The sequence below is a fragment of the Myxocyprinus asiaticus genome, chromosome 24, assembly GCF_019703515.2.
Source record: "Myxocyprinus asiaticus isolate MX2 ecotype Aquarium Trade chromosome 24, UBuf_Myxa_2, whole genome shotgun sequence".
Classification (NCBI taxonomy): domain Eukaryota; kingdom Metazoa; phylum Chordata; class Actinopteri; order Cypriniformes; family Catostomidae; genus Myxocyprinus; species Myxocyprinus asiaticus.
In genome coordinates this window covers 33,760,126-33,775,588 of record NC_059367.1, presented here as the reverse complement: position 1 = coordinate 33,775,588, position 15,463 = coordinate 33,760,126, and positions in this window count along the sequence as shown.

Below are 15,463 nucleotides of genomic sequence, written 5' to 3'. Positions count from 1 at the left end.
CTTAATTTTTAAGAGATTTAAATGTGGATGCATGGAGGATTGTGTTTTGAGAGCATCAAGCGCCCCCTGCAGGAATAAAACTTTGTGTCTCACAAGACACAGTCAATGGCTGACAACATGTGCAATTTTGGTCTGTAGGTCTGTTACCCACACAATTTTTAAAAATAAAAAAATCATGTAAAGGAGAATTTCCTTAATTTCCGATTTCCTTACACCGTTTAAGGGATTAAGAGGAAGCGGTTTAACACACATAGGTTTCTCCCGGAGAACGCAGTTTATGTGGCCATGCAAACACATAAGCGGCGCTCTGATGGGTGTTTGAAGAGTGCACATGTGCATTGTTGGAAACTCTCAGAGAACACCAGGAGACTTGGATAAAGTTTCAGCAAGGTTCTTTACTGTAGAAGATCAGGAGCATCAGTCTACACATCAGAACATGTTGCGCTGCAGTCATCAAGTCTGACTTAGCGAGGCATACATTGTATCTTATAGGCATTCAGTTGACAGTACTTATTCATATTGGCCTTACACACAGGGGTGAAACAGAGGTGAGAAAATTTAATGTGAGCTCCAGCATGCCTAATCTACATAAATAGTATCTCCAAAGTGCTTGAGGGGTTCACACCTAGGCACTGCATTCGCGATACTCAGAAAGTGATTGAGTCAGAAACAATGGCAACCTGTCAAAGAATGGGACTGAGCCATCAAGAACCAACACAGGCAAAAAGGTGATAGACCTAGTTAGCATGAGAAACATGTCGTCATTCACATACATTCTTGGTCAAGCAAGCAAACAGAATACAGCTATTGGGAAATAATCTCACAGAATCATGATACCAAATACCTTCAAAATGTGGGAAATGTGGGAAAAGCACATACACAACCCATTAATACACACCAATGTAAAATATCGGCTGTCCTCACGTTTGCTTATATATCTCGTACATTGGGGGAATCCCAAGGTTGGACTCAAGATGGCGCCGAGTATGGCTGCTGCGTTGCGAGCTCCGACACAACATAGTAATGTTTGTTTTGTTCACAATTCTTACGTTTTTTTTGTCTTGGATGTTGTCTACCTTATTGTCTACGACAGACAAACACTTTTGGACATTGGTTCAGCAATTTCACACCGTAAACCGGACTTCACATTCCTCAATGCCGACCCACTGTTTACAAACACGCAAGCGGAGCCCTTTGTCTGGGCAGCACGGCCGCGGAAACGCAAAAGGAAAAGGGGAAACAGAGCCGGCGTTCTCATCAGAGTAAGACGCCACGCAAATCGACCCCCGCTACCCAGTATTCTACTGGCAAATGTTCAGTCTCTGGATAACAAGCTCTGCGAGCTGAAAGCGCGGACCTCTTTCCAACGAGATACAAGGGACTGCTGCATTATCTGCCTTACGGAAACTTGGATGTCTGCGGAGATTCCAGACTCAGCCACTGAACCCACGGGGTTCTCCGTGCACCGAGCGGACAGAGCGAAAGACCTCTCAGGTAAAACTAGAGGTGGTGGTGTATGTTTTATGATCAACAAATCCTGGTGTGATCAGAGGAATGTACATTCTATCAAGTCTTTCTGCTCTCCTGATCTGGAATTTCTTATGCTTCTGTGTCGACCATTCTGGCTACCGAGGGAATTCACAGCGGTCATTATCACTGCTGTGTACATCCTGCCACAAGCCGACACAGACCGGGCACTCAAGGAACTGTATGGGATTATAAGCAAGCAGGAAACCACGGGGACTTTAATAAAGCCAGTTTAAAATCAGTCGCACCAAAATATCACCAGCACATTAGTTTCAACACACGAGGGGACCGGGTTTTGGACCATTGCTACTCACCCCCCGCCCACCATTTGGCAATTTGGACCACTCTTCCATTCTGCTTCTGCCCGCTTACAGGCAGAAATTGAAACAGGAAGCTCCCACCCTCAGAATGATCCAGTGCTGGTCGGACCAATCAGACCCTACGCTACAGGACTGTTTTGATCACACGGACTGGGAGATGTTCCGGTCCGCCTCTGATGACGACATTGAGCTTTACGCTGATAGCGTAATTTGCTTCATCAGAACGTGCGTAGAGGACGTGGCTCCGACCAGAACAGTATGGATCTATCCGAATCAGAAACCTTGGATTAATAGCGATGTTCGCGCGGCACTTAATGTGCGGACCTCCGCTTTTAATTCCGGGAACGCGGAGGAGCATAAACAAGCCAGTTATGCCCTCCGAAAAGCTATCAGAACAGCAAAACGCCAGTACAGGAACAAGATTGAAGGACAGTTTAACACCACCAACTCTAGAAGCATGTGGCAGGGAATTAACATCATCACGGACTTTAAAGGGAATAAAAACTCCGCCATGAACACCGCTGCCTCTCTCCCGGATGAGCTAAATATTTTTTATGCTCGTTTCGAGGGAAATAACACCGCCCTCGCGGAGAGAGCTCTCGCGGCTGAAACTACAGAGGTTAGTTCACTCTCCGTCTCTGTAGCGGATGTAACCCGATCCTTCCGACGGGTGAATATCCGCAAAGCCGCGGGCCCAGACGGCATTCCGGGCCGCGTCATCAGAGCGTGCGCGAACCAGCTGGCTGGTGTTTTTACGGACATTTTCAACCTTTCCCTCTCTTTGTCTGTAGTCCCCACATGCTTTAAAACATCCACCATTGTGCCTGTTCCAAAACAATCAAAAATAACTTGTTTAAATGATTGGCGTCCTGTTGCTCTGACCCCCATCATCAGCAAATGCTTTGAGAGACTAATCAGAGACTATATCTGCTCTGTGCTGCCTCCATCACTGGACCCATTGCAGTTTGCTTACCGCAACAACCGCTCCACTGATGATGCCATTGCATCTACAATACACACTGCTCTCTCCCACCTGGAAAAAAAGAACACTTAGACTACAGCTCAGCATGCAACACCATAGTGCCCTCCAAGCTAGATGAGAAACTCCGGGCTCTGGGCTTAAACAGCTCGCTGTGCAGCTGGATCCTGGACTTCCTGTCAAGCAGACGCCAGGTGGTTAGAATAGGCAGCAACATCTCCTCATCACTGACCCTCAACACTGGAGCCCCGCAGGGCTGTGTTCTCAGCCCACTACTGTATTCCTTGTACACACATGACTGTGTGGCAACACATAGCTCCAATGCCATCATTAAGTTTGCTGATGACATGACGGTGGTAGGTCTGATCACTGACAATGATGAAACAGCCTACAGAGAGGAGGTGCACACTCTGACACACTGGTGTCTGGAGCACAACCTCTCCCTCAACGTCAGTAAGACAAAGGAGCTTGTGGTGGACTTCAGAAGAAAAGACAGAGAACACAGTCCCATCACCATCAATGGAGCACCAGTGGAGAGAGTCAGCAGCTTCAAGTTCCTGGGTGTCCACATCACTGAGGAACTCACATGGTCCATCCACACTGAAGTCGTTGTGAAGAAGGCTCATCAGCGCCTCTTCTTCATGAGACGGCTGAGGAAGTTTGGAATGAACCACCACATCCTCACACGGTTCTACACCTGCACTGTAGAGAGCATCCTGACTGGCTGCATCTCCGCCTGGTACGGCAATAGCATCGCCCACAACCGCAAAGCACTGCAAAGGGTGGTGCGAACTGCCAGACACATCACTGGAGGTGAGCTTCCCTCCCTCCAGGAAATATATACAAGGCGGTGTGTGAAAAAAGCTCGGAGGATCATCAGAGACTCCAGCCACCCGAGCCATGGGCTGTTCTCACTGCTACCATCAGGTAGGCGGTATCGCAGCATCAGGACCCGCACCAGCCGACTTCATGACAGCTTCTTCCCCCAAGCAATCAGACTTCTGAACTCTTGATCTCTCACGATCAAATACATCAGCACTGCACTTTATTACCCTTACTCTTATATCTCACACCGGACTGTCATAAATTATATTATTATTATATATATTCTCTCTTAATAACTGACTATCAACCGACAGCTGAATGTCAATACAGTACAATACTGTACATTCTATATATACTATATATACTTTTATATATATATATTTTTTTTATTGAATAATGTGTATCTATATAGTGTGTACTGTATACTGTACAGTGTATGTTATTGTTTGTATATTGTTGAGTGTAATTATGTGTATATCAGATGTTTAAATTGTGTTGTGTTAATTTGGTGCTATTGTAAATTGGTACTGTCTCATCACTGTCACGACTGCTATGTTGATCGGAACTGCACCCAAGAATTTCACACACCATTGCACTTGTGTATATGGCTGTGTGACAATAAAGTGATTTGATTTGATTTGATTTGATTTGATAAGAGGTAAACCCCACTATTGAAGCGCAATTCAGCTGCAGGTAACAATAGAAACTTAAGGAAACACAGCAACAACTCTGGAATATATCTGGATATAAACAGAAGCAACAGGGAATACAAATAGTGAAGTCTTCCTCGATACCATGTTTGTTATTTACACAAGCGTCGCGGGGAATGTTGCTGTGGAGAAAGCTGCTTACTTACTGATCCCCATGTATATGGGAGTAAAGAGTTCGCCGTTTATACAGTGCATGTAAACTGGAATGCTGTTTTCTTGCAATAACACACTTTCTGTTGTCCATGTAAACGTAGTCAGTGAAATCTCATCAATTGCTAGTATGCTGCCTGAGAGTCTGTTAGAAGGTTAGAGAGCACATTTAGCTGATTTTCAAGATAAGTTAGATCATATGTATAGAATGTGGGAAAAAGGTGCTTTCATTAGATCAAGGCAAAAGTGGCTAGAGTACGGAGAACAGAGGTCTGCTTGTTTTTTTAAGCTTGAGAAAATACAATTCTATCTTTCAGTTAAACATTGATGGGTCTATTACAGAAAATTCTAGTAAAATCTCTCAATTCTGTTATAACTGTTAATCAGTACAAATCTAAATTCAATGAGGCTGATATGTTTTCTTTCTGTAACCACCTTGGAAATGTTAATTCTATTAGTCAAGTTTAAAAAATACTGTGTGATTCCCCAATTACTGCTGACGAAATGAAGGAAGCAATTTCTCTCTTGAAAAATAATAAATCACTGGGGAATGATGGGCTCACAGTGAATTCTATAAACTTTTATCTGAGCTTCTTTCTCCATCTGGTTTTATGAAAAATCAACATATTTTTAATAATATTAGACTTTTTTTTGACCTTTTTAAAACTCTGACCTTATAATGAATGATAGCTTAATTCTCTTTTTAGACTTTTTCAAAGCCATTAACACTAACGAGCATCCCTTTATATATATATATTTTTTTGTTAAGAACATTTTGGTTTTGGGATCTTTTTTACTAATGTTATGAAAACACTCTATGCTAGTGGAAACAGTAAATTGAAATTAGGTCATGGCACAACTCCAAAGTTTGGAAATCTGTGATTAATAACTTTTATAAAAATGGTGGCCTTGATTTATTAGATTTTTCACCTTCAAAATTAATTGGCTAAAATACAGCATGAAAAATCCTTTCTCTATGTGGAACTTTATTTCTAAGTTTGCTTTTGACCATCTTGGTGGCCTTTCTTTGTGTGATTATAAAATAGACAAAATTCCAGTGAAACTATCAGCTTTTCATGGGCAAGATTTATTGGTATGGAAGACGATTTACAAACACAATTTCCCCCTGCAATGGTATTACATTTGGAATAATTGTAACATTTTGCATAAGCACAAGATTATTTTTTTTAAAAATAGGTTAGACAAAGGGATATTTATGGTTTGTCAGTTGTTAAACTCTCAAGGATATCTTATAATTAATTTAATTTGCACTTCAAGTTTCCTGTAACCCCCAAGGAATTTTCTCTTATATTTTGTGCCATTCATTCTAGTGTTATCTCTATAGCAGAGGTGTAACTAATCTACCTGACTTGCCCGTAATCAACCCAGTCGATACTGTGTGTGGTAAAATCTGTTTTTTTGCAAGTTAGAAACAATAACAAAGCTATTCGCTCTTTGATTAAAAAGGAGGTAGCCACCAAATCATATACTATTGTTTATTGGACCAAATTTGTTAGTGACATTAATTGGCAAAATGTTTGGTCAATTACCTCAAAACTTTTTTGTTATAAAGTAAAATACATTTCTTTTAGGATAATACACAAATTCTATCCTGTTAAACATTTTCTTTGTAAGTTTAAGAAGGACATTGATGTAAACTTTTCTTTTTTTCTCTTTGCAACTGGAAACTGTGCCCCAACTTTTCTGGCATTATAGCTATGTGAAAAGGTTGTGGCAAGATATGTCTATGTTTATTATTGATAAAGTACTTCCTTTTTTTTTTTTTTTTTTTTTTTTTAAAAATGGTGCCAGACGGGCTGGTTTGAGTATTTCTATAACTGCTGATCTCCTGGGATTTTCACACACAACAGTCTCTAGAGTTTACTCAGAATGGTGCCAAAAACAAAAAACATCCAGTGAGCGGCAGTTCTGTGGATGGAAATGCCTTGTTGATGAGAGAGGTCAACAGAGAATGGCCAGACTGGTTCGAACTGACAAAGTCTACGGTAACTCAGATAACCGCTCTGTATAATTGTGGTGAGAAGAATATCATATCAGAATGCTATTCAGAGATGCGGGTTGGTGCTGTTTTGGTGGCTTGAGGGGAAACTACACAATATTAGGCAGGTGGTTTTAATGTTGTGGATGTAAATAAATATAACATGTATATTCCATATGTTTGTATTTGTCTAATTCTTCTAAAATGTGTCTAGTATTTTGTAATACCAATATCATTTATTGGTATCAATTTCAAGATTTAATTAATGAATATTCAAACATTTGATTCAAATGTTTTCATGGTCTGCTTTTTTAATGGGTCTAATAATTTTACAGTATAGGTTTACCTAATAACTTCAGCTTTACTGTATCTTTTAAATTAAATTTTGATATCGGGAATATGCGGTTGTGGCACTGTTCCTGAGATCAGTTTCTTCAAGAAACTTTTATAAAGGCAACTATTTTGTATTTTAAGGGAAATATTGTAAGCTATTGTACAAAATAACAATATCCTTGTTCACAACATAATCATCATTTTAACCGCTCTTGGTTATTTGACAAATGTGCATTGCACTAATAATGCAGGATTCACTCGAACTATTTTCTCACGCGGACCAACATCGAAAAGAAGTTATCACAGACTGACGATTAAACTGGTCCACACAGGAAAGCGTTAAAATTAACAGGTGTTCCTCAACAATAATTAAACTGACACAAAACACTCACAACGGGGTGGAGCCCGCTAGTAGCTACCGTGAAGGATATGCTTCTATGCTTCAAATTACACCAGGTAATTGTGACGAAGATTATTTGAAGTGAGTTTGTTGCACTTTTAAATGTTGTCTCGCAACGCCGCTCATGATTGGCGCATCTGGATTGATGGATCCTCGTGCGCGTTTGTTTAATTTAAAATCACAAAGCGTTATTTGTCATACAAAAGACTTTTGTGTCTTGCAAGTTATTTTTACTTACTATTGCGTCAATAGCAAACTCATTCTTGTCATCAAAACATGCTCGATTAGTTTGGCGTATCATATGGCTCACCAACGAACAATATTTACAATAGTGTAGAAAATATCTTGCATAATGGATATTTTCACTTAAAGGAATATTCCGGGTTCAATACAAGGTAAGCTCAGACAGCAATTGTGGAATAATGTTGATTACCACAAAGATATCAACTCGTTCCTCCTTTTCTTTAAAAAATTCTGGGTTACAGTAAGGCACTTACAATACTCACTATTTCAAAAGTATTGCCACAAGACATAAACAATATGCGTGTTAACATGATTTTGTTATAAAATTACTTGCTAAGCTTTTCTGTGTAAAGTTATCCAATTTTACATCTTCGTTGCCATGATGACATAATGCTGTAAACCCTGTAATCCTGCAAAAATTACTATTTTTAACCCCTTAAACTATGGTGCATTTTTGTCACTTTTTCACACTCATTAAAAGCTCACCATTCACAAACACTGTGTACTAATTGCAAAAAATGGCAATTTTTTTTTTCAGAATTATTATTTTTTAAATAATTGACAGGTTGCGTTTGTGCTTGGATTAAATTTCAATAGCATCTGTGAGAAACAGCACCATTATTTTGCGCTTTCCTTGTCTTTTCTGACATTGTTGACATCATTCATTGATGTATGTCGTCATGGAACAGAGATCCTCCCAAAAATTTAACAACTTATTTATAAAAACAATATGCAGAAATACATCGTTACCTAAATGCAAACCATATTGGAATTCATTGTATAATCAGATTGAATGGAAAAAGGTCTGGAAGTTACCTAGTAAATACTGTCTCACCAATAAAGTTAAAGAAGTCACATATAAAATTATTCATTTAATTTACCCAGTGAGACAAGTAGTCTCAAGATTTTTTAAGGACACGAAGACTACATGTGTTTTTTGTGACTTAGAGGAAGAATCCATAAAACACTTATTCTTTGAATGTGTGTTTACCCAACTTTTTTGGATTGATATTGAATATTTAATACTTAAACACACAAAATTAAAGATTCGACTAACTGGTAAAGATATATTTTTATTATTTAAGAATAAGAGTTTGGAACAAAATTTGGTGATAAATCTGTTAATTATATATGGAAAATACCATATGCACAAACAAAAATGGGCAAACAATAAACCTAACATCATACCATTTAAAACTGAACTGATGCATTATATTGAGACTCTAAAAGATATAAGAAATAAAAAGACAAAACGAATGTATAGAATACTTGAAACCTTTTCTCTTGTTAATTCATTTTAAGTTATCCCCTGGTTTTATTTGGTTAATTATTATTATTTGTTATTGTTTTTTCTTTCTTTTATAATTTTACTTTTTGTTGCTACTATAATTGTATCAGAGTTCATTGTGATCATTGTATGTATATTTTGTTGTAAGTGTTCTTGTTCTGTAATAATAATAAAAAAATAAATAATTTTTTTTTAAAAAAAAAGAGATCCTCCCCTCCAAATCCGAACACAAGTGGTCACCGGAGACTCATTTAAATGACCAGATGTAAACAGTGATTTGTCTCACCTGACCACATGTGACCGGATCACCCGAAACACATCTTAATACCAGGTCGAAACGGGGCCTTTGTAATCATGTAATTCTCCTCCTGTTCACTCCACCTCACTTTGAAAGTCCTATTTCATTACACTAGATGGCAGCAAGCACTAGAAAAATACACCACCCTCGTTATTTCATCGAATATCTCGGCCTCTGAGTGGACTAGAAGCTCAGTCTAAGTGGTATTAGAAATCTGAGATTCTTCCCTCTGTAGTGATCTATAAATTTATCACCAGTAATTTTCCTGAATTTATTTAATATGTTTTTACTGCTGGATTTCAAATGTTGTTCTGGACATCTAAGATATAACATAAGATTATTCAGCCAAGCAAGCTCACAGACAAGTAAAAAATGGCTCATTTTTTTTTTAGAAAACTGCCTAAGATAAAAGCAGTTATAAAGTTTTTATCTATTTGGGTCTTACAGCAGCAGTGAATGGTGTATAAGAGACGTTTGTATTTATCGAAATCATATTTCACTTTGTGATTCTTTTGAAAATCATTCGAACTGTGTTATTATGGCAGCAAAATAAACTGTAGTCTCATCCTGAGAATGAGATCTTTCATTTGCTATATTACTTGTCCATTTAGGTGCTATGTGTAGGACTTATTTTCATATAAATATTTCTACCCCATTATCTCTATGGGTGCTAATTTTCAACGTGAATGTTTTGAGGCCTTATTAAATGCAGAAGTGATGGTTATCTCTGAAAAGTTCAGATTCTAGGCTTTCAAATAGTACCTCATATACCTGACTTATGTATACGTATACGCTTTAAGCATAAACTTTTTTCGCAATATAGTGCAATTACCAATGAGAAGATTTAATGTAAGTGCTTTTTTTCCGATTAATGCTTTTTATTGATTCACACGTTTGAAACAGAAAAGCAACAAATATATTCACAAAATCAACTTTTAACCCCCATTATTCCCTTTCCCCTCAACAAATATCCCTGTGGTCACAACTTGAGTATGCACACACACACACACACACACACAGAAAAATATATTAAAACAAATAAAATAATCAACACACTTAAAACTACACATCTCTCTCCACTGTCCCTCCCCGAGAGCCATCCAAAAAGGCCAAATAGCTGCCCCATTTTTTTATTAAATGAATCCAAGTTGCCTAGCCTTCTACATGACATTTCCTCGAATGCCGCTTACCCTGCCCATCTCTGTGCACAACTCTTGAAATGAGGGCGTTTCAGCCGACTTCCATCCCCTAAGAATGATCTGTCTGCCGATCATAACACTGACTAGGACCCAATTTTTCCATTGGTATCATACTCCCAAAAATAGTACAGAGCAGGTGGCGCAGCTGTAAATACCTGAAGAATTGAGACCAGGGAATCCCAAAATGTTGAACCATATTTTCAAAGGATCTCAATACTCCACTCTCATATAGTTCACCAAGTGTATTAACCTCCCTCGCAATCCACTCTGACCAGCAGAAAGGGGACTTATTAATACATAATTTAGGTTTCAGCCATATCCATGAGGCAACATTTAAATAAATGTCCAAATTAAACACTCTGGACACTTTTGTCCATACTGCGTGCAAATACGAGATAACGGGGTGTAACTTCTCCCGTTAGTTTGATAGAAAGGCTTTGCGATGGCAAAATAGGGGCAAGAACATCCTGTTCAATACAAAACCAGGGAGGGGCTCTCTCAGGTGGAAGCGACCAATGAACCAAATGGCTGAGACTGAATGCATAATAATAAAACAAAATCTTGCTATGCTATCAAATTGCATTAAATAAGAGAGGGGGACATCTATAGGGAGAGATTGTAGCAGGTAGTTGAATTTTAGAATACAATTCATTTTAATAACATTAACCTTCCCAATCATAGATTAAATATAATGAAGCCCACCTGCCCACATCGCTTAAACCTTTTTTATTAAAGGGTCAAAATGAGCTCTAACGAAATCACCCAAATTTGCTGGGAATAAAATACCCAATTACTTTATGCCCTGTTTGGGCCACTCGAACATGCCCAGCTAGAAAGCCGTTACTGGGCAGTATGCTGTCAGAGCCAAAGTTTTGGATTTAGACCAATTAACTCTGTATCCTGAGAACTTAGAAAAGGAATTAATAATTCTGTGGAGGCAAGGTGTAGATATAGTGGGGTCAGAGACGAATAATAAAATATCACCTCGTAAAGCAAAAGCTTATGCGCCACACCTACCGCCATCACCCCTTGAAAATTATCCTCTTTTCTTATTATGGCTGCTAATGGTTCCAGGGCAATACAAAACAATAATGGGAAAAGAGGGCAACCCTGCCGGGTGCCACTATCCAGAGTAAAATAATATAAAATTTTGGGGGCTCCGGAAGCTCAGTGGTAAAATACGCTGGCTACCACCCCTGGAGTTCACTAGCTCGCTAGTTCGAATCCAGGATGTGCTGAGTGACTCCAGCCAGGTCTCCTAAGCAACCAAATTGGCCCGGTTGCTAGGGAGGGTAGAGTCACATGGGGTAAACTCCTCGTGGTCCCTATAATTTGGTTCGTTCTCGGTGGGGGAGCGCCTGGTGAGTTGAGCGTGGTTGCCGCGGTGGATGACGTGAAGGCTCCACACGCGCTATGTCTCTGTGGCAATGCGCTCAACAAGCCACGTGATAAGATGCGTGGGTTGATGGTCTCAGATGCGGAGGCAACTGGGATTCCTCCACCCGGACTGAGGTGAATCACTACGCAGCCACGAGGACTTAAAAAGCACATTGGGAATTGGGCATTTCAAATTGGGAGAAAAAGGGGAAAAAGAAAAAAAAAAGAAATAAAAATATTAATAATAATATAAAATTAATCCATTTGTTTGTACCGCCGCTACTGGGTGTCTATAAAGTAACTTAATTCATCCAATAAAAATATTCCCGAACCTGTACATTTCCAAAATCTTAAAGATAATCGCATTCTACCATATCAAACGCCTTTTCGGCGTCAAATGAGATGGCAGGGACCGGAGTCTGATCATTCGCCACTGACCACATGAAACGCCTAATGTTATCAGAAGAGCTACGGCCTTGAATAAGCCCAACCTGATCTATATGTATAAGAGATGTCATAAATTAATCGGTTAGCCAGAATTTTTGACAATATTTTTACGTCTAGCTGGATCAGGGAAATTGGACGGTAACACTTACACTTGCTTGGATATTTGTCCTTTTAAGAATCAGACTGATCCGGGCTTGTGTCATGGTTGGCAGAAGTTTTCCATTCTTTAATGATTCCGTATAAAAGCCATCTGGCCCTGGAGCCTTGCCTGTAGGCAAGGCCTTAATTACCTCGCCTAGCTCCTCCAAGGTTATCTCAGAATCAAGAGAATTATTTTGCTCAGTCATCAGTTTAGGGAGTTCTAATGGTTCCACAAAGTTTCTAATATCCTCATCAGTAGATGAAGACGTGGAGCTATAGAGATCAAGATAGAATTCTTTAAAAGCATTAATAATATCAATGGCTAAGGTAAATATTTCACCACCAGCAGATTTCACTTAAGGAATGTTAGAAAAAGACTCTTTTATATATCTAGCCAGAAGTTTCCCTGCCTTGTCCCCTGACTCAAAATATGACTGTCTTGCCCTGAATAGCCAAAACTCCACCCTCCGTGACAAAATAGTATTATATCTGTATTTCAATCGGGTCAATTCCCTGAGGCCATTAGATGACATTCGGTGCTTCAGCTCTGCCTCGGAACTTTTAATATTCCCTTCCAACTCCACGAGTTCTTGTGCTTTGGATTTTTTGGTGAATGAGGCATACTGTATGTTCCGGCCCCTTAGAACCGCCTTAAGTGCCTCCCAAGTCACGCCCACAGAGGATACTGAGGACCAGTTGGTCTCCATATAGACAATGATTTCAGCCTTTAGCATTTGTTGGAATTCAGGATTTTGCAAAAGGGATACATTAAAGTGCCAACTATATGATTTCTTTTTCTCCATGATTTCTAAACCCACCAGTGTGTGATCTGAGACTAAAATGTTTCCAATTGAGCAATCAACAACAGAAGAAATGAGGGACTTAGATATATATATATATATATATATATATATATATAAATCTTATGGACTGATGAAAAAAATGTATAGTCCCTATCAGATGGGTTCAAAAGTTGACAAATATCTACAAGACCAAGATTATTACACATCCTGTGAAGCGTCAATGTTGCTCTAGGGGTCTTACACACTTTTGCTTCACTATGATCAAGGACTGAGTCCATCAATAGATTAAAGTCTCCTCCCAATATTATATCATGAGGGGTGCCAGCGGCCTGCAACATCCCTTCAAGATCTATAAAAAAGCCCTGATCATCAGCATTAGGTGCGTAAATATTAGCCAAAATCAACCTTTGCCCCTGAATGTTTGCTAAAACAATAATGACTCTTCCTAATTTATCTTTAATCTGTTTGAGGAATTTGAATTGTAGATGTTTACTTGTCAATGTAATGACTCCCCTGCTCTTACTTGAGCCAGCACTAAAGAAAACATGTCCACCCCATATCTTCCCAAATTTTTCAGCTTCCTGTGGGGAAAGATTTCTTTGAAGAAAGACTATTTCATATTTCTTATGCTTAAGAGAAATAACCTTGCTTCTTTTTATGGGGTGCCCCAACCCATTCACATTCCATGTGGAGAGAGATAATCCACTCATATTAACATTTGACATATTGATATAATATGTGTGTGTCAAAAGCAAGATCATACAGACCACATTCTCCATTAATGCAACAATCAAACCCCAAACTTCCCCCCAAACAAAACAAACAGAAAAAAGAAAAATGTGCGCATTAACCCCGCGCACGACAGCGCCAACCGGCGTCAATCCCTCTAAACTCAAAAGGTCCATGTACGCCTATGAGAGCCCCCGCGACAACTTTGCCATCGGATTTCTCAAATCTGGTGCTTTCTTTACAAATTTTGTGAGGCAAAATTATATAACAGAAAATACTTTGTAAAACAGGCCCAAGCCAACAGGCAGAATAAACACAAAAAACATGTAGATTCATTCACAGAACTGTCTTGAAGGTGTGTTCCTTCACAAAACAAACTCCGGCTGATATAAAGCCATTCAGTTTCCTCGGACAGACAAACAATTTTTCAGTGAGCCAGCTGTTTATGAGTATGGCAGATGATGTAATCATTCTAATGTCCCTTAAAAATACTCCACAAAAACAAACTCCAGCCAACAGGAGACATAAGCACAAAGAACGAACAGATTCATCCACAACACTGTCCCGAAGCAGTGTTATTTCACAAAACAAACTCTAGCCGCTAGATGGAACCAGCACAAAAAGAAACAAAACGGGCATGCCGGTTCCTCAGATGATCAAAAGTCAAATTCACTCTGAGGCCACATAAAAAAAATAAAAAATACACCATGACTTACTCAGTCCGTCCACTTTATAAAAGACGTCCTTTATGTGAGCATGTAGATATTTTGCAGTAATCCATAGTGTCCATACTCAATCTGGCCGGGAACTTCAGTGTAAAAGCGATCTTCCGTCAATGTAAAAGTTTCTTGGAGTCATGCCACAAAACAAACTCCAGCCACTAGGCGGAGCCAATACAAAAAGAAACAAAAAATGGCGCCCAGCTTCCTTAGACAGTTGAGACACTGAACATTGAGTCAGTCCACTCACTTAAGAAACGCCCAATGGTTTACTCACCCATAGTTTGTATGAAGACCAGTGCCTTTTTGGGGCATAAAAATACTTTGCTGCCATCCTTGGTGTCTATTCTCAGTTTGGCCGGAAACATCAGTGCAAAAGCGATCTTCCGTTGATGTAAGCGTTTCTTACTTTCCTTGAACTGATCGTGTTTCTCTCTTATCGAATTTGCAAAATCGGTGAACAAGAAAATATTGTGATTCTTCCAAGAAAGCTTTCCTTTGCTCCTCGCCTCGCATAACACGAGATCTTTATCGGATGATCTCAGAAATTTGGCCAGAATTGATTGGGGCCTGTCTCCCTCTGCAGATCTCCGAGCTGGGACTCTTAAGAGCTCGCTCAATTTTCAGCTTATGGCCTGTTATGTCGAGCAGACTCGGGAAGAGCTCGTCCAGGAATTTCACCATATCTCTGCCCTCTTCATGCTCAGGAATTCCAACAATCCAAATATTGTTCCTTCGGTTCCTATTTTCGAGATCTTCCAGTTTTTCCAAAATGTATTCTAAGTCTATTTTGGACGCGGGCGGATTAGCAGATAATTCCCTTTCTGATGACTCCAGATAATCGATCCGTTTCTCAACATCTGTCACTCTTGTGACCAACTTAGAGAATTCATAATCGATCAAATCGCCATAATCGATCAATATATTACAGCGAGATCCTCCAAGTCAGCAACAACCTTCGTCAGCATCACTGAGA